Raw genomic sequence first — 20,434 nt, forward strand, 5'->3', positions numbered from 1 at the left:
CGAGTGCGCACGGATCCTCCCTCCCTCCCCCTTTATTACAAGGCAGCAGCCCCTGTATTACACACAATGCAGGGAATCCTTACCACAACCAATCGCATTGCAGTGCAGGAGGGTCAGTGCCATCAGCAACAGCACTGCTACTATACACAGACATCTCCCCCTACACACAGCTGCAGCATACTCCTCTGTGCTATATCTGCAGCTATACAGTGCTGTGGAAGTTGTGTAGCTAAGAGTGTGTATGTCATATTCATAACACCAAATGAATGAAAAATAATATTCAAGGCATGGTCACAGTGGAATAACCAGTTATGGATCAGTGGCCCCCTAATTAACCCTTGCTTATGGTGTATTAGGTACAGTACCTGTATTCCTATTCCTCACCCTCATTATAATAGACAGTGAGTATATTAGAAGCAGCTGTTTGAATGGAGTCACTAATTACATACCATTCACTTCACCCATTATCGGTTAAGCACTGCAAACATGACGACAAAGGGGAGTTTTACATGGAATTTATTAATACATGCTTTTTAACCGTGCGACCCAAGATAATGTCGTTTTGGTAGAAGAATTCCTGTTGTACCCAAATTGTGCTGCAAGATGACAATGCAATAAGAATGAAATGTTAGAAAATGTTTGCCCGCTTTGTTCTCCGTTGTCAGTGTGTAAGTGCACAGTTTAGGCCCTTCGCTGGCAGAGGGCCCAGCAACACATTGCTCCGGCAGTGAAGGGGTTAACACATTGAGTTCCCTAGGTGCAACATTAATGCTGTCCTCTACAATTTATAACAGGTTACTCTGTCTGTCGCAACCTGATCCACAAATTCAATAATACACTGATACAGTACGTATACAGATAGACTGAAGCGTGCATATTTATGCTCATATATACTGATAGACAGGGCTGCCAACAGCGGGGGAGAAAGGGCTTTGGCGTCCCGGACCCCGGGCGCCAGTTAATGAAATAAATAATAATAATAAAAAAAATCGTGGGACGGAGGGGGAAGGACCAGCTCCTCCTGTGGCCTGCTTCCCACGCTCCCCCCGAGCCCGCTTCCCGCGCTCCCCCCCGAGCCCGCTTCCCGCGCTCCCCCGAGCCCACTTCCCGTGGCCCCCCCGAGCCCACTTCCCGTGGCCCCCCCAAGACCACTTCCCGTGGCCCCCCCGAGACCACCTCCCGTCGCCCAACCCGAGACCACCTCCCGCGCCCCCCCCCCCCCGTCCCGGGCAGCTGCCACGGGGATATCGGGGGCAGGAGAGGAAAGCGTCCGGCAGAAAGCTGCACCCACCCGGTCAAGGTAAGTCACCCCACCCAGTCACTGTCACTATCTCCCACCCAGTCACTGTCAGTCACCCACTGTCACCCACCCACCGTCACCCAAGACCCACTGTCACCCACCCAGTCACACTGTCACCCACCCAGTCACCGTCTCACAACCCACCGTCATTCACCCACCCACATTCAACATTAACCCACCAACCATCATTCGCCCAACCCACTGTCATTCACCCACCAACCCACCCACTGTCATTCACCCACCCACCGTCATTCAACCCACTGTCATTCACCCACCCACTGTCATTCAACTGTCATTCGCCCAACTGTCATTCGCCCAACTGTCCACCCACCCACAGTCATTCGCCCACCCAATTATTCGCCCAAACCGTCATTCGCCCACCCACCCACTGTCTTTTTCATTCTATTTGATATAGATCCAATGTTGGTTTTTCTCCCTCCTAATAGAGGTAAATGAGAATTTTAATCCTAATAGAGGTATATTAGTATTTTAGCTGGTAGTGTTAGGACCTGCGAACTGGGTCTGCCTTGTCATGGCTCGCAAGCTTACAATGCTTTGGCCAAAGGGTTAAACTAAATGACCCTTTTTCAAGAGAATATATAAGTATTTTACTGTGTATTTTTGTTATATTGGATGTAGCATTGGGCTTCTCTGTCACTTGTTATAATCGCACTGCCAGCTCACCAATCCCTCATAAGTCTGTATCAGAAAAAATAAGAAACGTGCATATACTTGGGACATCCCTCCATTTTTTTCCGGTCTCACTTTATTGATGTTAAAGAGACATTAACTGATGCATATGCCACAATCAGTAGAATGACGTCTCCAGCAGTAAGGGATGACCCTACTGTGGTTAATTATAGCATAAGGTTCACCTCCACAGCAGGATCTTTTTCACCAGATTAAATTTTGTCATCCGTCTCTTATAAGTACATTTAGAAACCACAGGCTAGTTAGCAAAAGTATAATTACTGAGTCCGTGTTGAAACAAATATATAGACTATTAGCCAGTAGGATCAAAACTGTAATTCCTGTGACAGGTAGCCATTCATGCCGTCAGTCAGTATGGTCTCAATTCTGTACCCTATATCCAGATTACAGATATCCTAGGTATGGCATACTGATACGGTTTAGTATTGCCCAAAGAGCATATAACCATAGTTACTGTAATAGGTTATATAAAATTTTTAAAAAAAGGGGGGGTTCATTAACTGAGGAGTCCAATGAGGGGCCCTGGACAGTGTAGACTCAGACCATCTGTAACCTCCAATAGTATGCAACAACGTGAGGCCAAACAGTCCATCAGTTCAACAAGAGAACAAAGGGTAATATGTGATGATTGGAAGGTAACAAATCTGTCATACACCAAACACATTAAAGAGTGAACAGTAAATGCCCTTTGACTCTCACTACTCACACCCTGGTGTACTCCATATGTTTCCAGAACCAAAATAGTAACCATATTCTGTTGCTCCATCTGTAGAAACAACTAAAGCAACGAAACACGTAGGAGTGTTGTGTCCTCCATTTTTTTTAATGCAGCTCCAATAAAGAATCTTATTTCTACTGACCTGGCTCTCTGTTGCTGTGCGCTGGAACTACACTTTTTTGGATATCTCTGGACCTTGCTAGGGCTGCACGCCTGGAAAGACATCTGGGGAAATACAGTGAGTACTTTATGTTTTACCTATAGGGCCATCCCAATGAGGAGGGGAAGGGTATTCTTCATGCTATTCTCCACCTTTAGGGAGTTATAGAGCCCTTATATAGGTTTAATGACTGACCACTGGCATTACTGAATTATGTATGTATAAACCCCATGGACTGTCTTTCAGTCATTACCTGTACACACTTAGGACAGGAGTCCCAACCAAACAGATAAGGAATTGATCGTATTTCTCTATCCATGAATGTAATTTAAAAGCTGGTAACCGATTTAGTCAGCCAGCTCGCAGCTAAGCTTATATTGTATAGTTAGCCTTGTGACGATAGGGAGGATTTGGCCCAGGATTAAAGGGGTTACAACCCCATTTGGCCACCCTCTACTCTCATCAGGGAAGCAAGGGGTTAACTGGACTGAGGTCCAGTAATGTGTTTTGCCTTGCTTCAATATCCAAATGTTTATTCCCCTGTGTAAATGTATCATGTTATGCCAGTGTTTGCATCACCTACATGCTGGGATCCATCCGGGAGGGCAAGGGTTAATATTTCTTTAGTGATTATAGCCCTTTGTGTCATTTTCCCGCCTTTTCAGGCACCATTTTGCAGAGTCCCATAGGCCGCCATTAGAGCACAATGCATTGCAATGGCGGATCTTGCTGTTTTGGACCTGTTTCCCGTGAAGACCAGCAGGTGGCGTACGAGAGGAGGAGCGGCGGATTCCCATTGTAAGTCAATGGGCTCATTGACTTCAATGGAGATTCCTCGACGGCGCTTTCCAGGAACGAGTTGGCTGCCATCCAAACCGCAAAACCGCAAAGCGGATACAATGTCCTTTAAAAGAGTTAAATCACTTTAGTCAAGTTCAATGTTGAGTGGCGTGGGAAACTACAGTTCTAGAGCACCTAGAAATAAAATTCTTTTTGCCCCTAGTTCCTAGGCCTCCCCCCACTCGACCACCACCGGGTCACTGAATCCTGGACCCCCGAGAAGGGTCGTGCCGAGAGAGCGGGTCGCGCCATAGGTTCCAATGGCGGCGGCAGAAACAGCTCAGGAAATTGACTAAGTGTGAAAAGCTGAAAACCATGAGTCCATATCTCCGGTTCCGGAGGGTCCAGGGGGCCAGGGTTTGGGGTACCTGTAGGCACTGCTCTGGCATGGCTGCAGAACCACCCTTGACCCTCTTGGACCAACCCGACAGAGTATGGACCCCCTTGAAAGTTCGGGACCTTTGCCATTGATTCCAATGGGGGAAAAGCCGCGTGGCGGAAAAATGACAGTGTAAAATGTTGAAAAGTGTAAGTCCATAGCTCTGGTTCTGGAATGCCCAGAGGGATGGGATTTGGGTGGCATGTAGCCAAGGTTCCGGCTTTAATGCATGCCCCTTCCCAGCCCCCTCAGACCAACCAGACGGAGTGTGGACGAATGTAAAGATTTGTGGATTTTCTCATAGACTTCAATGGCGGCGGTTCCCCATTGAAAGTCTATGGCAGGAAACTCCATTGACTACAACGGCAGAGTTGCTCCATTGAAACCCACGGCGGCGGAGCCCATTGTTTTCAATGGGGATCTAGTGAAACGCTTAGATTTCTTTTTAGCGGAGATTTTTATAATAAAATATGAAACGGTTTATGTGATATTTGTGTAACTCCGGTTCCCAAGGGCCTAACGGGCTGAAACTCGGACCATATGGTGTCCCAGTTCCGGCATTAAGGTCTGGAAAGTTTGGACCCGCTGGACCTACCAGAACCGGATATTTTAATATGTGTATGTATTAGAATGTATATGTGGTTTGGGTCTGTTCTGGAAACTGCAGACTCCATCTGTTATGTTAATAGGCAGGAAGGGCATCCTACTTCACACTAACAATGGAAGTCAAAAATCTGCTTCAAAGAGCTTCAAAGGGATTTTTTGCTAGACAGCTCGGCGCCTTGAGTGTAAGAGAAGGGTTAAAATTGTATATAAGTCAGAGTCACCCCTTACTCAAATGTCTTCATGTCTTCATGTGTCTTCATTCATGATCTGCATGTATTGCTGTGATGTCAACTGAATTATGGAAGAAATGGCCCATCCTGTATCCTGATGGCTTTCTTGTCCTAACCTTTAAGTAAGTGCCCATATTTTGCCTGTTATTTGTATATCTCGTGTGTTCACCTTTATCAAGGAATAAATTATATTTTATCATATCTAAGTCTCGTACCAGTTCAACCCAGTTATTTGGTGTAAATTGCAGCCTGTCATAAGTCACCGTGACAGGCTTCCCTACAGTGGAGTAGGTGTTCCTTTTATGTTTTGTGTTTACCTTAAAGGGACGGTGTGCCTAATGTTTATTTGATTGTGGGGAAAAAAAGCAGAAGGTAAAAGCCTTACCCACTGTTTAGGACTCTTACTGACAGCACCGCGAGGCAGTCCTGCCACACTCCCCGATGTGGTTTGAGGATCATCTCGATAAGTTGAAAATCGGAGTTGGCTCACATTGTGCCCCGCTTGTAAGGAGTGTGTGGACAGTCAAGCACCTTCCATCTGATGGTTGATTTATGCTGGCTAAAGCATTCCTTGGCTTTGCGGGTGGTTTCATCCACATAATGCCAAGCTCCATGGGCATTATGTAAACAGTGAAATCTGAGTTACATGTAGTATAATCCTTTATCTCATACTTATGACCTGTATGTGGATGTGTAAAGGTCGACCACTTCTGGACATTACCACACTGGGTACATGAGATGCAGGGGGATGTCCCCCTGATCGGTGTACCTTTAAAGCAAGTGTTTTTAGACATAGTGGAACCAAAATCTGCTCTTACAAGAGAGTCCCTCATCGTAGGGGTCCTTCTGTAGGCCTTAATTGCAGGGGCGATTAGCACTTATATATATAAAAAGACAGCGCCAATCAAGTGCCAATTTTTCTTGATAATTCTACTAATGGTAGAATTGTCCGCATTAAATGTCATAACAAAGGGAATTCTTTTGGGTTTAGTGTCTATCGCTTTAGGTTATGTTAAAACTTCCCTATCAACCCTTTTCACTTTACCTATTTCCACCTCCAGATCAATCTCTAGATAATCCCTCTCTGAATTTCTCTGTAATCTGTTTCAATCTTACATCGACTATCTTAGGTTTGCTCACTATATGATTTACCCTACAAAGTTGACTCCTTGGAAGCAAAAGTATTGTTTTAGACAGGTGAAACTATTGAGATGTAATAGTGTTACAGTCTGTGGCCTTAGTAAATAAATCCATCTGAATCAGGTCCCCCCGTCTATAGATTTTGGTATCCAGAAAGCATACCTTGTTTACATCATGTTATATTGTGAATGAGATAGTGGCTACCGCTGTGTTCAGATCCTCTAGAAACTGGAATAGAGAACTAACGTTGCCTGTCCAAACCATGAAGATGGTGTGTGTGTGTGTGTATATATCAAAAATGAATAGACGATACCATTCTGTGGCTAACTAAATGCTTTTATCTGTGCGAGCTTTCGAGATACATTGATCTATTTTTCCGGCGATGTTACATTGAATAAAGCAGGTAAGGGGTTTACTCAAAAACGGTGCATCTTGGAATGTGACTATAGCCCATTCCTCCCCCTGTGTAGTGTGCGATTTATGACATGAGGTGTTAAATAGTCCCTGAATGTGAGTAAGAGTGTGTGTTTGTGTATATGCAAGTATGTAAATATAAATAAAGAGCTCACTGTGTATTCAGCGCTTTACAAAAGGTGTGTGTGGAGTGGGAGTGTATATCAATGGTGTGGGTAGGTGTGGAAATGTGAGAGGGTGTTGCATTACTTAAAGTGTGTGTAGATACTACCGTATTTCCTCGATTGTAAGACGCCTTCGATTGTAAGACGCACCATCGATTTGGCCCTTACAATCAAGGATAATTACTTTTTCACTTACCATGTTTCAGGAGAGGTCCCATGTCAGCGGAGGATGAAGCAGGCGGCAGCAGGGGAGGTCCCACATCTGCAGATGGTTGAAGATGGACAGCGAGTGGGTGTGCGTTAGCAGGACAGGTCCAAAGTCTCCAGGTGAATGAAGATAAGAAGACAGTGGGCGTGCGGTGGGATGTGGCGGCAGGAGATCATAATAGCAGGAGAGTTGAGCAGGGGCAGAGCGGCATGGGGGAACGGCTTGGGAGGTGCACACTGTAACCGGAAGTCAGACACCGGTCAACTAACGGTGTGACAGTGTGCACCTCCCAAGCCGTACCCCTATGCCGCTCTGCTCCTGCTATTATGATCTATTAGCCGCCTCCACCACCGCACGCCCGCTGTCTTCTTATCTTCATTCACCTGCAGACTTGGCACCTGTACTGCCGCCGCCACCGCATTCCCGCCCTCTGTCCATCTTCAACCATCTGCAGATGTGGCACCTCTCCTGTCACCCTGCCGCACACTTCGTCCTCCGCTGACATGGGACCTCTCCTGAAACATGTTGAGTGAAAAGAGGGGGTTAGTACTGTAGATACTTTTTTTAATACATCGATTCTAAGACGCACCCCGATTTCAGACATGTGGAAATCGAAAAAAAGGTGCGTCTTAGAATTGAGGAAATAGGGTATATGGTCCCTATTGGTATATACTAGGGATGGAATTACATAGAATATTTGTATGTGTACGAGACAGCTGTGTGTGCATACATATAGCGCAGTATGCATAGACAAGGCCTTTAGCACCCATGGGAAGAGAGTTCTCGTGTCAGTAGTGACTCATAAAACTTCGGTCTCTGTTTAGGCCACCGCTAAGTGTCCCGAACAGTTGCATACATTTGTATTCATGCAACCGTCTCTCTTTTGGTGTTCTAAGATTACATTTGAGTATGGCCACCTTCAGATCATTCATCTTGTGGCCAGAGTCAGAGAAATGTCTCTTGTTCCACGTGTGATGCTGTGGCGATGCAGATTCATTCTCTTGTTTAGCCCCTGTCCCGTCTCACCTATGTAGTAGTAGCCCCCGGGGCATTTAATGCACATGAGGAGGTACACGACATTGCTGGAACAGGTGAACCTTCCTCTGATTTTGTACCCCAGATTCCTGTGTGGTATTTGTATTGTGCCCGCTGTGTGGAGCATTGCGCAGGTTTTGCATCTTGCATCCTGGCATGGTCTTGTCCCACATTCAGTTGTACTGTTGAATACTTTACTCCACACCATCATTTTCTTGAGACTATGAGGTTGTCTGTATGATAATAAGGGTGTTTCAGGGAAGACCTGTTGCAGCATTGTATTTTCCTGGAGAATGGGTTGTAGTTCCCTGGTGATCTCGCGTAGGGCTTCTAGGTGTGGGTTATAGGTGACCACCAAAAAGTACCCTTGTCTCTCTATCAGTATTTAAGGAGATCACTTTTTGGTATTCTGGTGGCGTTGTGGATTTGCTGGTCTACAATTCTGTGGTTATATCCACGGTTTATGAAATTCGATCTCAAGGCTGTAATCCGCTGGCTTCTGGCTCCTGTGTCGGAGCCTATCCGGTTGTATCTTATGGCTTGACTGTAGATGGTTGCATGCTTAGTGTGTGTCTGGTGGAACCTGTTTTCCGTCAAATAGCTGGCACTGTCTGTAGGTTTGCGGTATACAGAAGTCTGTAGTTGGTTGTTCTTTATAGTAATGGTGGTGTCTAGGAAATATACTTCGCCTCGGGAATCGGTGAGTTTGAGGTTGATGGTCGGGTGGAAAGTATTGAAGTTCTCATGGAACTGTAGGAGGTCCTGTTCACCAGAGGTCCAAATCAGGAGGATGTCATCGATGTAGCGAAGGTATGTAAGGGGTTTCAAGTGACAAGTGGAAAGAAAGTAACTTTCCAGTTTTAAGCAGAACAGATTGGCATACTTTGGCACCATCCAAGTGTCCATAGCGGTCCCGGTTGTTTGGAGGTATGTCATTTCCAAATGTGAAGTATTTATGGGTCAGAATAAATTCGATGCATTTAATCACTATCTCTGTGAGTGGCGCCTGCGGTCCCAGAAAGTATCTGAAGGCTGAAATCTCATCTTCGTGGGGGATGTTAGTGTAAAGTGACTCTACATTCATGGTTGCTAGTAGTGTTCCTATTGGGAGGGGGCCAATGGCATTAAGTTTGTTAAGCAGGTCGGTCGTGTCCTGGATATAGCTGGGTGTGTTCCTGACAAGTGGTTTTAGAATGAGAATATTTCTGGCTGGGTGGAAGGCACTCAGTGTGCCAGATCCAGAGATAATAGGGTGCCCAGGGTTACTCTCTTTGTGAATTCTAGGGAGCATGTAGAATGTGCCAGGTTTTGGGTTAGCTGTTATCAGGTCCAGAATTTGTTCTCTTGTGTGGATCGGGAGTGTTTTATAGTGTTTGTTGTGGTATCTTCCATATTTTGATGTAGAGGTGTCAGTACCGTGTTAGCCGAGCTTTAATAATCAAAAATGAAGACAACACCGTTCTGTGGCTAACCGAATGCTTATATTTGTGCGAGCTTTCGAGATACACTGATCAGTATTATCACTAGATCGTAGAGACCGCTGCCTCGAGTGCACGGAGATCAACCCACAACAGGAAGCTCTAAACTATACATCAAAATCCTCCAAAGCAAAGAAGGAACCGGCACTTCAGAGGTCTTGTATATCTAAACCATCCAGTGGCATACTGTGTATACAGCACGCTGTTGTATACACACGTCTTCGAAATGGTTCATGAAGAGGTTTGCATAGGACAGCAAGTGTTGGAGCCCATCACTGTACCCATTACTTGGTTGAAAATTATTTCCTCTGAGGATTGTTTGGCAAAAACCAAACACTGCGTTCGAACATAAGGACCTCATCCCAACCATCAAGCATGGTGGTGGAAATGTCATGTTCTGGGCCTGTTGTGCTGTCACAGGACCTGGACAGCTTGCAACCACTTACAAAATCATGAATTCTGCATTGTATCAGAAGATTCTAGAGGAGAACGTCGGGCCATTCGTTCATGAGCTGAAGCAGGTCATGCAGTAAGAATGATTCTAAACATACAAGCAGATCTACAAAAGAATAGCTGCAAAAGAAGAAAGTCCATGTTTTAGAATGGCCTAGTCAAAGTCCGGACCTAAACCTCATCGAAATGTGGCAGGACCTGAAGTGAGCTGCAAGCAAGCCCTTCAATGTTACAAAAACAATATTTTGAAGCAAAAAGTGGCACTATGTGCTTATTTGCATGTCATTTCCCAGAATCCCTTGCTGCAGTGTAAGTGCTGTGTGCTGGGTGATAATGGTGAAAGGTGGGGTTGCAGACCTGCCTAAGACATGCAGATGAGCATACAGTTGTATTTATTTTTATATATATTTATATTGAGATACAATCACTGTCTCTAAGTGCAATAATAGGGCAGCTATGGGACTTTCCACCGTACAGAAAGTTAATTCCCCTAGAGAAGCCAGCAGCTGCAAACTAATTGAGCAGGCTGAACTCCTGATTGCTCATGGAGTTTTAAAAGTCAGGAAGTGACTACACACAGAGAGACTGCTTTCCCTCAGAGAAGGGGAGAGAGACTGACTGCTGTTCCCAGAAAAGGGGGACAGAGAAGAATTCTCCTCAGCTATGTGAACCTGGCACAATCCTCTAGGCTTGCTGGACGGTGGTCGAGGAGTCTGCTGGGACTACCTGGGTTGTTAATCCCAGGAAGAACGCGAGATCGTGCTGAAGTGGGGATGTCCTGTCCTTAAACATTTACAGAGGAGAGATTCTCTGAGCTCCTCTAGGAAAGAAGGACGCGTGACCGAACTGAAGCGGGGACATCAGCTCCAAACACTGGAGTAACAGATAAGCGAAACACTTTATTGCTGTGTTCAGAGACTGTATATGTTCAGCTATAATAGTACCTGTTTGGGGCTGGTGACCAGCTTAGCTGTCCATCCAGTTAGTAAGGGTTGAAGCTGAATGTGTAGTTAGTTTCCTAAGAGGAGTTGGCGTTTGTTTTATGATTTTGTTTTGACTTAATGGGACGGTGGGCCTGTTAGTGTATTAATTAATCCTTGTAAATGAACCCCGTATAGAGAAATACTACATTCCTGGGACACACTATCCTACGCTGATTAATATATATATATATAAAAAAAAAATTTCCCCCCATTCATTTGTGATCACTTCTGTGTATATACACAGTGAAGGATTTTTTTTTTTAACATAAATGTTGGCACATTTAAAAAATAAATAAAAACACTTGTTATTTGTATAGGGTACAATTGTAACCCCTAGATTACACTTAATATGCATCTTTGGTGAAGGATTTAATTTTTGTCTATATATTATAGAGTAGTGCTAGAGGTCGTTTTAGTTTTTCTATATTTGTGTATATGCCTCTTTAAGTGTACGTAATGAATAGGGATCCAGTCCGACTCAGGTACAACAAGATCATACCAGGTCCCGACACACAAACCTTTTACAGACACTCAATAAGGTTTTGGTGGGTAAAAAAAGTGACAAAATCCTCCACCTTCAATTTAATAAAAAAAAAAAAAAAGGCGGTGTGAGCAATGCAAGTGCACTCTAAGATTAGGGGGGTGGGGAGCGGTCTGTAATTAACTTTATTTACATTATTACTTAATTAACATATTTCCCAAAGATCCACCTACTTTGTTTACTGCAAAAAAATATATTGCATCGTTAAAATCTGTGTGTGACATTTCAGGTTATGCTTTTTAAGATAATAAATATGTTGATGCCTCTACATCAGTAGCCCCAAGTTTTATTTAACATTTTATTTAAAATTCACAAACGTTTGCTGCTTTCAGACAGGAACAATCTTGGGGAAGTTTTATTTTCTTGTTAACTTTAACGGTTTCACCCCCTTTTTTTTTTTTTTTTTTTTTTTTTTTAAACTCCTCTTAATTATTTTTTCATCTAGAACAATATTACAAATTAAAGTATTTTATTAAAATATTTTGATATAAGATGCTGGATACAGTTTGAAAAATAGGTTGAATAGATTAAAAAAAAAAAAATAAATAAAGTCTAGTTTTCAGTAAGTGAAGCCAAGAGATCTCCATAGGAATGTGACATGAAGCTGCAATCTATTTGACTTTGAAAACTCAGGACTTTTAAAGAAAGCAAGCCACCAACCGGGCCTAACACACGGGTCAGCTCGTTCTATTTATCTAGGAGACACCCAGATTATCTACATAAGCCGCATTTATTATTTCTTTGATACACAAGTTTAACTAGTGCCTTTTAAATTGTAGAACATTCTATGTTTCATTCCCCCCTCCCCGCCCCACTGTTCACTCAAATGCAGATATTATACACCAAAACTTTGTTCACAAGCAAAAACCTGTTTGTTTCATAAGTGGAAAATTACAAACTTGTCTTGGGCTACGATCATACCAGCTCCGGCTGGGCGTGTGCGATCGGGTGATGTCAGAGTTGTGACGCGGCCGAGCGGCATGTGCACTGCAGGCAGGAGGCAGCAGGAGGAGACAGGGATGTGTGACAGTGAGCGGTTGTCACGGGAGACCAGGCAAAATACACCTTTATACCAGGATCACATCATTGAGCATTTTTGGGAACCCCGCTAAATAGACGCAATCTGAAAAGAAGTTTCTCCGTCAAACCTACCCTGAAACTCACAGCCTAGAAATCTCCTGGTCCCAGCATCCCGGGAAAGGCAAAACACACAGAAATCTTTAATGTTGCATAATTTGCACACGGACCCAGATGTCCTAAATACATTACTGTGACTAAGAGTTGACACTCTAGGACCCCAACACACGGATCAGGGGTAACCAAGTGGGCGTGACCTTTATTGATGAGCCTGGTTAAACCCTTCACCATCACAGCGGTTCACCCTCATTGCTGAACCGCTCATGTGACGAGGCCGTCGCATAAAGAAAACAAAATCCCAGGTCTGTTCTCCTGTCTACTGCCCTGCAGCTCCTGTCTGTGCACACGTCGCTCTTGGTAAATAAACGTTCATTGGATTGTAGCAATTTGTTTTTGAGCAGCGCGGCGGTTCGACCGCCCACTTTTGGTATAATCACGACCCAACGTGTAAATGTCCATTTACCGCAAAGACTCGCTAATAACTAATTCAACTAGTTTACAATTGCTATAATGTAACTTATACTAATGGTATACATAGGATGGCTGTGTCAGGATCTTTAATACATTATTCCATGTATACTATAAAAATCATAAGGAGTGGTATGTGAATGTCAGCTTCTTCACACATGGACAAGAGCCAACACAAGATCGATATACCGAGTAATTTATTGATCCACGACACGTGAATTGAGTGCATTAATCTCAGAGCTCTTGTACAAAATTGCATACATTGGCTAACATTGGTTGCTAGGCAGATTGTAATGATGTCACTCAAGCATTCCCTGTACACGGGGGGGTGGAGGGGGGGGGGCTATTTTACCTCCTCTTCTTAAACCTATAGAATTAAAGGTCACGCATAACTGGCCCTCTAACTGCTACAGACATATGATACGCTTAACCACAATTTACTGGGTGTTGGGTCAGAAGGCATGATGCTAAAAAATCCCCTTTCAGCAAAACACATTCTTGCAACAGATACATACAAAAAAAGAAAAACCCGACACAGAAAAACACAATGGAGCCACATGAACAAGATGGAGCCACAAGCAAAATGGACGCCCATCTCCAGAGACCCCTCCGGTCCATATTTTCACAAGTATTTTCTTTAAACCTGGTGAGAACCCTTTAATTAATACAACAGAGCAGATGATGTGCTAAACTTTACTCTTCAAAGCTTAAGATAATGTACAGCAGTAAGGTTTAAATGTAGCGTCATGGTATTGTATATCAAAGTAAAAGAATCATAATTCTGCCTTTTGAACATGGAGCATGTTAATAAACTACGTTCTAGCCCAGGGGTGAGCAAACTTTATGCCGAGCCCCCCTTTTCATCCATGACATTTCTCGGGCCCCCCTACCTGATGTAATCAAAATCACATGAAAAAAAATTAAAAAAACCTTTATTAAACGGTATACAATGTAAATACAAATATGTCGAAATACTAACATATTTCAACAGCTCGCGCGTGCAAAATTAGGCTGCGTCCACGCTGCCGCTGAGAGCGGTGACATTACCAACTCTCCAAGCATGAGCACAGGGTGGTTCGGTGTGTGTGTATTGACTGCTGCTGAGTGCGCTTCAAAGTCAATTTTGTTTGTCTCCCAAAGCTTGGGAGAGTGTACGTGCACAAAGGCTATACTTTTGGGGAGGCATTCATCCACCTCTTTGCTACCTCCCTTCCCTCTCCCCCCCCCCTTTTTTCCCCTCCCTTACCCTCCCTGCTTCTTGGCTTGCTATCCCCAGTTTCATCCAAACTCCTACTTACAGTATTATTTTTTTCCGTTTCCACTGTTTTTTTTTTAAACATTATTTCTGTACATTCATAGTATGATTGATATAGTGGCGGCCTACCCTTTTCACTTGCAGAGGATCGCAGCGAAGCAGGTTGCCAGCAGAGGAGAGCAGGACCACAGCGCTATTGCAGGGCAGACACCGGAAGGAGTGCTCCTCTCCGTACCTCCGAAGCCCCCACGCGTGTGCACATACACCATCACGTGGCCGCCACCTGCACTATCCTGTTCGGCCGCCCGTGCACATCTTCTTGGCCACCCGCTCACAGCTTTTTCACCCTCCCGCGCACAGCGTCTGCCGGCCCGCACACCCAGGTTTCACCGCATGCCGCCTGCTCCCCCTAAATAATCTTGCGCCTCCCTTGCCCCCCCAGTTTGCGCACCACTGCATTCAATCACAACACACACATAATCACAACACACACACCCAATCACAACACAGACAACACACACACAATCATAATCATGTCACACATTTTCACCTGGGGGGGTGGGCATGCTCCGATCCCCCATGCTGCTGAAAACTGGGGCGGGAAACAGACAGCAAGAGGAGGGCTTGTCTGGGTGCAGAGAGAAGCCCCGCCCCCTCTGCAAGACAAAGAGAAGCAGCCTCAGCACGGAGCTTCTTGGCCGCCCGTTCACAGCTTTGCCCGCCTCCAGGTTTCCCCGCACGCAGCCCGCTCCACCCCTAAATAATCTTGCGCACCGCTGTTCTAGCCAAATATCGGAGGAGAAAAGATGAACTATTTAGGATAGTGTTACCAGAAATTAATGGCAAGAAAGCCCAGATTCACTTGCAATGATATTTTCCTATAAAGAATAACTAGGATTTGGTATACTGTTTAATTGCAACTTGATGGCTACTGTATATACCTGGGGTACAGGTTATCAGAATTTTTTAGAGCAACACAGACCGCTGAAGGTTGGCCAGCCTGTTCAAACAGGAATCTGTAGGGGCAAAAGTTATTTCTAGTAATGTAGGTCTTGCTGTTTACCCTTGTAAAAGACAGCATCGGATCAGCAAATCTAGGGAACAAGGCATAAAGAATAGAAACTATGAATATACATTGCATACAGATAGTGACTTTACCATATGGGGAAGTTCATATACTGGACCATGAACTTTTAGTGATATTAGAATCAACTTTGCCTTATTGAGATTCAGCACTTCTCATTTATAAATTTCCAATGAACAATTTAAGATGCTAAAACAAGTAGAAAAGTCAAGATAAAGCAATGTGCATGTCACTGACCAAACTAAACCATGTATGGTGATCGTTTGCCATTGATGCTAGGCAGTAATGTTGCTGCAGTAGTATACCATCAGATGAAAAGCAGCAGTCTAAAACTTGGGGACTGATTGCCTCCAATTATAACAGAATACACGCCCTTTATTTTTATCCCCCCCCCCCAAATCATCATCAAAATCATGCTTTGAAGTCCAAGTGCAGCAAATCCTGATTTTGAAAAAAAAGCATTCAAGATCATTTTTACATTAAAAGCAATGTTCCATTGTCTATAAATCGCCATCTTCAAATATTGGTCGTTAGAGTGTAAATCAGCATCCTAAGAGTGCTAAGCTTTAAATGCTATTTGAAGTTAACAGAGTAGTAAGAACACGGTTTCTGAAATGGGGGAACATAGTAGAAATCCCAGTGTCGGCTCTCATTGTGACCTTGCGCAAGTCTATATCTCCAAAGCTCCATTTGAAAAGATTTTTGAACACACTCTATGCAAACACGGATTTTCTTACCTCTCAATCTGTTACAGTAAATCAATTTTAACCGACCACTGCACATGAGAAACTCCGCCCTTCATGTGATTATTTCACAGTGGTTGCAACACCTCTGCAGATTTCTGTACTGCAGATGGCAAGAAATAGAGGTAGGGACATGGCAGAGTATACATTCTTGCACTGCTCATGACTACATTGTATAACTCCTCTAGACTAATCTTTATATTGTCCCTCTATAGACTGCGCACATTGTTACCTTTTCCCTCACTATTGGCCACTTATAGTGGACCCAGATTACAGAAAATAAAAGAAATTGTGATTTTGTTTCATTTAAATGAAAAGTATTTAGCTATTAAGACTGCTAAACATACACAAGCTGTGCTAGCTCAAAACCCAGTCCTGCAGTATTACATATATATCTATATAATTGTGAAAACTGGAGTGCTACTGGGGGAAGTGACCTCAAATATACAACAGTAAACAAAGAAGCACATCCAATATGACAAATGATTTGTTTAATTTCTATATGTTTTTACTGCTCATATGTATTGGTCGTTTAGTTAAATCTTTTAGCCAAAACATGTTAGGCCAGCACCCACGGTAGACCCGATCAGCAAGAACATCTACTGTACACTTCCAATTTTATACATTATCCTTTGTATTTCCTCCATTGCATGTTGTGGTCAAAAGATTTAACTAAATGACCCTGTTACCCAAGAGAATTGCTTACAGGAATGCTTTTGATGCAGGAATCATAAACTGTCTTTTGAAGTAGATACTCTATCTTCACCTGGAAAAACATTCCATTAGAGAAATTAACAAACAAAAGGTTTATTTACTTCACACCATGATATAAACATTCTTTTATTTAGTATCAGACACTTCAAAATAAAACTTGTGTTTCAGAATTAACATTTAGACCCCAGGGGGGAAGCAGCTGCTATTTTCCTAATCCGTATTGTTGACCTGTCCAAAAATGTATTGATAGATCTGGTATTTTGAGATTTTCCCATCAACTTCAAAGCAACACACAATTTAGTTTGAGCATACTTCCTCAAACAATCAAAACCTCCTACATGTTCAGCTATGGTTTTAGAAACACATTTAAACCAGACAGAGTATTGGCTAGTTAGGAGAAGAGAGAGAAGGAGAGAAGAGATGAGGGAGAGCTCAGAGAAGGTAAATATGATCATAATTCTTGTGCACTTGTAAATCTGTATTTATATCTGTGTTTTATATCAATGTATTGTTAGATAGGATGAACTGTATTGTATTGTTTTGTTAGGCCTGTAATAAGTACAAACCTTATAAGGATGTATAATTAGTACAACCGTGTACGTGCTATATTTTGTTGCTGTTCTAATAAATTATTGTTTACATAATTGAAGCCTATCTATTGTGTCATAACTCTCATAAACCAGGGTGTGCATGTGTGAATGTTGTACCTATTGGAACCCATATCTACACATTAATTTCCTTAAAATAATAGTTGTGCCCATAGTATATTAATTCTTATAACCCAGCAATACTTTTATTAACTAGCTGAGAGACCCGGCGTTGCCCGGGATGTGAATACCTAATAATTGTTGGGTGGGGTTGTGAATGTTGGTTTACTGACTGGGTGGGTGACTGACTGACTGACTGGGTGGGTGACTGACTGACTGGGTGGGGGAGACAGTGTGTAGGTGAGTGGGTGGAGGGAGACAGTGGGTGGGTGACTTACCTTGAGCGGGTGTGAAGTTGGCAGCTGAGGGGGGGGGGGGGCGCGAGACTGCCGGGTTGTGACAGGAGGCGCACACAAGGTAAGCTTGGTTGGCGCTTCCACTCCGTGCCAGGTTGGGAGGTAGTGGCCGTGAATGGCGGCATTGGGGAGGAGGCGCGCACGGGGGAAGGCTGGAGGCTCCCAGGCGATCTGTTTCCGCCACCCCCTGTCCCTGGTGCATGTTTCCAACCCCCCCCCCCATCCCTGGCAGTGTTTCTCTCTCTCTCCCCCTCCCCCCCGTCCCCTGCGCGTTTTCCCCACCCGTCTCCTCCCCTCCCCGGCGGTCCCCGCTGAGGCGAGAAGGAACGGGACCCGCGGGTGGTGAGAAGGGGCGTGCGCTCCTTCCACCCTCCCCTCCCCGGCGCTCCCGGCGTGCCCGCTGAGGGGAGAGAACGGGGCCCGCAGGTGGTGAGAGCTGCGGGTGATGGGGGGGGGGGTGATGGGGAGAGCCGGCGGGGAGGTGAGCTGCAGATGAAGGGAGGTAATTGGGGGGGGGGGGGGGGGGAGAAGAGCCGGCGGGGAGGTGAGCTGCGGGTAAAGGAGGGGGATGAGGGGTTGGGGAGAGCCGGCGGTGGAATGGTGTTGGGGGAGCAGGGATGGCTCTTGCCAGCGCACGTTACCTCAGGTGGTGAGTAATCCGCAAGGGATGAATCCGCACTGAGGTTATTTTCTGAGTGTGGCAGTTGGGTACGTGAGGTCATAGAACCACGCAGGCCAATGAGAGGCATGCGGGGGCGGGGCCTGGCCACGGACCAATCAGATTGGCCAGAGGCTGAGTGACAAACCAATGGACCAATCAGATTGCCCAGAGGCACAGCAAATATACAACGTTTTCAGCAAAGAAACAATGTTTTCATTTTTATAGATATAGATATAGATACGCTAACAATCCATCTATATTTCTATAGTCTGGATAAGGTTAGACATACTGTATAGCCTTCCTAGTTAATTCTTATAAGCCAGCAATAGTCATATAGATGAATATAAATCCATCTATATTTCTATTTCTGGATTAGGCTAAACAGACCCGTACTTATGAGAAGAAAACACAAAGAAACAAAATCATGTGTGTTGTACAGGGAACTGGGAGGTTAAAACTTTGAAAATACAATGGTTTGTCTAGGACAGTCAAAAACTATATACTGTTTAACCAAAATAATTAACTAGTTAAAATAATATATATATATATATATATATATATATATATATATATATATATATATATATATATATATATATATATATATATAAAACATTTCAGTTTACAGTAAACTGCATGCAATTAAGGACAGTGTTGACAAAATACAATAAAAAGGCCACCTACACTTATGTATTTATCACTAAATTATACAAAGTATTTATTTTGTAACCTACTATATTTAGTGAATATTAAAGATAATGACCCATATTTAACCAAGCAGTCTTCTGCCATTAACCCATTCTGGTTTAGTGTAAAAGACAGCTTAGTAAATATGGTCCAATATAATTCCTGTACTTTGCTACTTCATTACACCTATCATCTACTACGCCAAATATGAAGCCACCTAGGGAATTATATATGGATGTAATGTGTTTTTTTTACGCTGCTTCAAAACTTAACTTGGCTATTGGCAATAGACTGAACGAGACCCAATTCACAAAATACTGGGAAATGTAATAATGCATTACTAGTCCTTGGTTAGGGGATTAAGTGAATACAAATGCCAAATGCCAAATGCCGGCGCCACAAATAATAAAGTGAAAAACCAAACCAATTAGTGTAAAGTCCAAATGGAGTCCTAATAAAGCTGGTGATGAAGGATTCTCACATCAACGAAGTGCAATATGTGGAAAAAGAAAAAGAACAAATTATGGTGCAGTATGTCAGTCACTGAGACTAAAATCAAGGACAGACTAACAATACAAGACAAACAAGACAAACAAACGAAAACACACTAGCAAGGCTTAATATTAATAACAAAGCTAATTTATTACTGGGTGTGGAGGGTAAAAATACACGCATCCGGAGGGGTAAAAGTGAAACCCTACTCACAAGACGCTAGACAAATACAGGCAACAAGCTGGAATCATGCTGCTGGGCTTCCAAGATGGCGACCGGAGCACTCTCACTGGCGTCCTCACGTGACAGAGGTGGAAGGTGAGTCACACGAATGACGGGATTTCCGGGCGGATGTGACGTCACGCCACACTGAAGTCCCCCCGCAGACGTTCCTCCTTCACTAATCCTCCGCAATTACACCACGGCTCCACTTGCTGAACTGCAAACTACTCCACAAGCCAGGACAAGGCTCTAAAAACACTCAAATCTTCCCGACGCGTTTCGTGCGCATGCGCGCACTTCTTCAAGGGATGTGCCAACCCCTTAGACTCTATGGTATAAATACCGTCAGTCCTTAGCTCCAATTGGTTAATTAATGATTGCAATATGTTAACCCCATGTTGGACATGTACAGGGCGGCACATAGGATGGGCCAATGCTAGACAAGACAAGTATACAAACACAAAAACGCTAAACAACATTAAAACAATGATACATTCAATACATAAAATCGTTAAAAAATAAATATTAAGAGGCAGGTTCAATACAATTATTCACAAAAAAGCGTTAAGTTCAAAATCTATATTCATCCCTCTTGGGGAGAGGGTTTT

At 43.8% G+C, this 20,434-nt stretch overlaps 1 long non-coding RNA gene across 1 annotated transcript; it reads right to left on the reverse strand.

Annotated features, from left to right (window-relative positions):
• Positions 1-14,958: 14,958 nt before the first annotated feature.
• On the reverse strand, positions 14,959-17,966 carry LOC142491946 (uncharacterized). Its single transcript, XR_012800606.1, has 3 exons — positions 16,754-17,966; positions 16,042-16,150; positions 14,959-15,314 (listed from the first exon to the last, which is right to left on the reverse strand). It is a non-coding gene; the product is annotated as an uncharacterized LOC142491946 (long non-coding RNA).
• Between the last annotated feature and the right edge of the window lie 2,468 nt (positions 17,967-20,434).

This window comes from Ascaphus truei, chromosome 4 (assembly GCF_040206685.1).
Source record: "Ascaphus truei isolate aAscTru1 chromosome 4, aAscTru1.hap1, whole genome shotgun sequence".
Classification (NCBI taxonomy): Eukaryota; Metazoa; Chordata; class Amphibia; order Anura; family Ascaphidae; genus Ascaphus; species Ascaphus truei.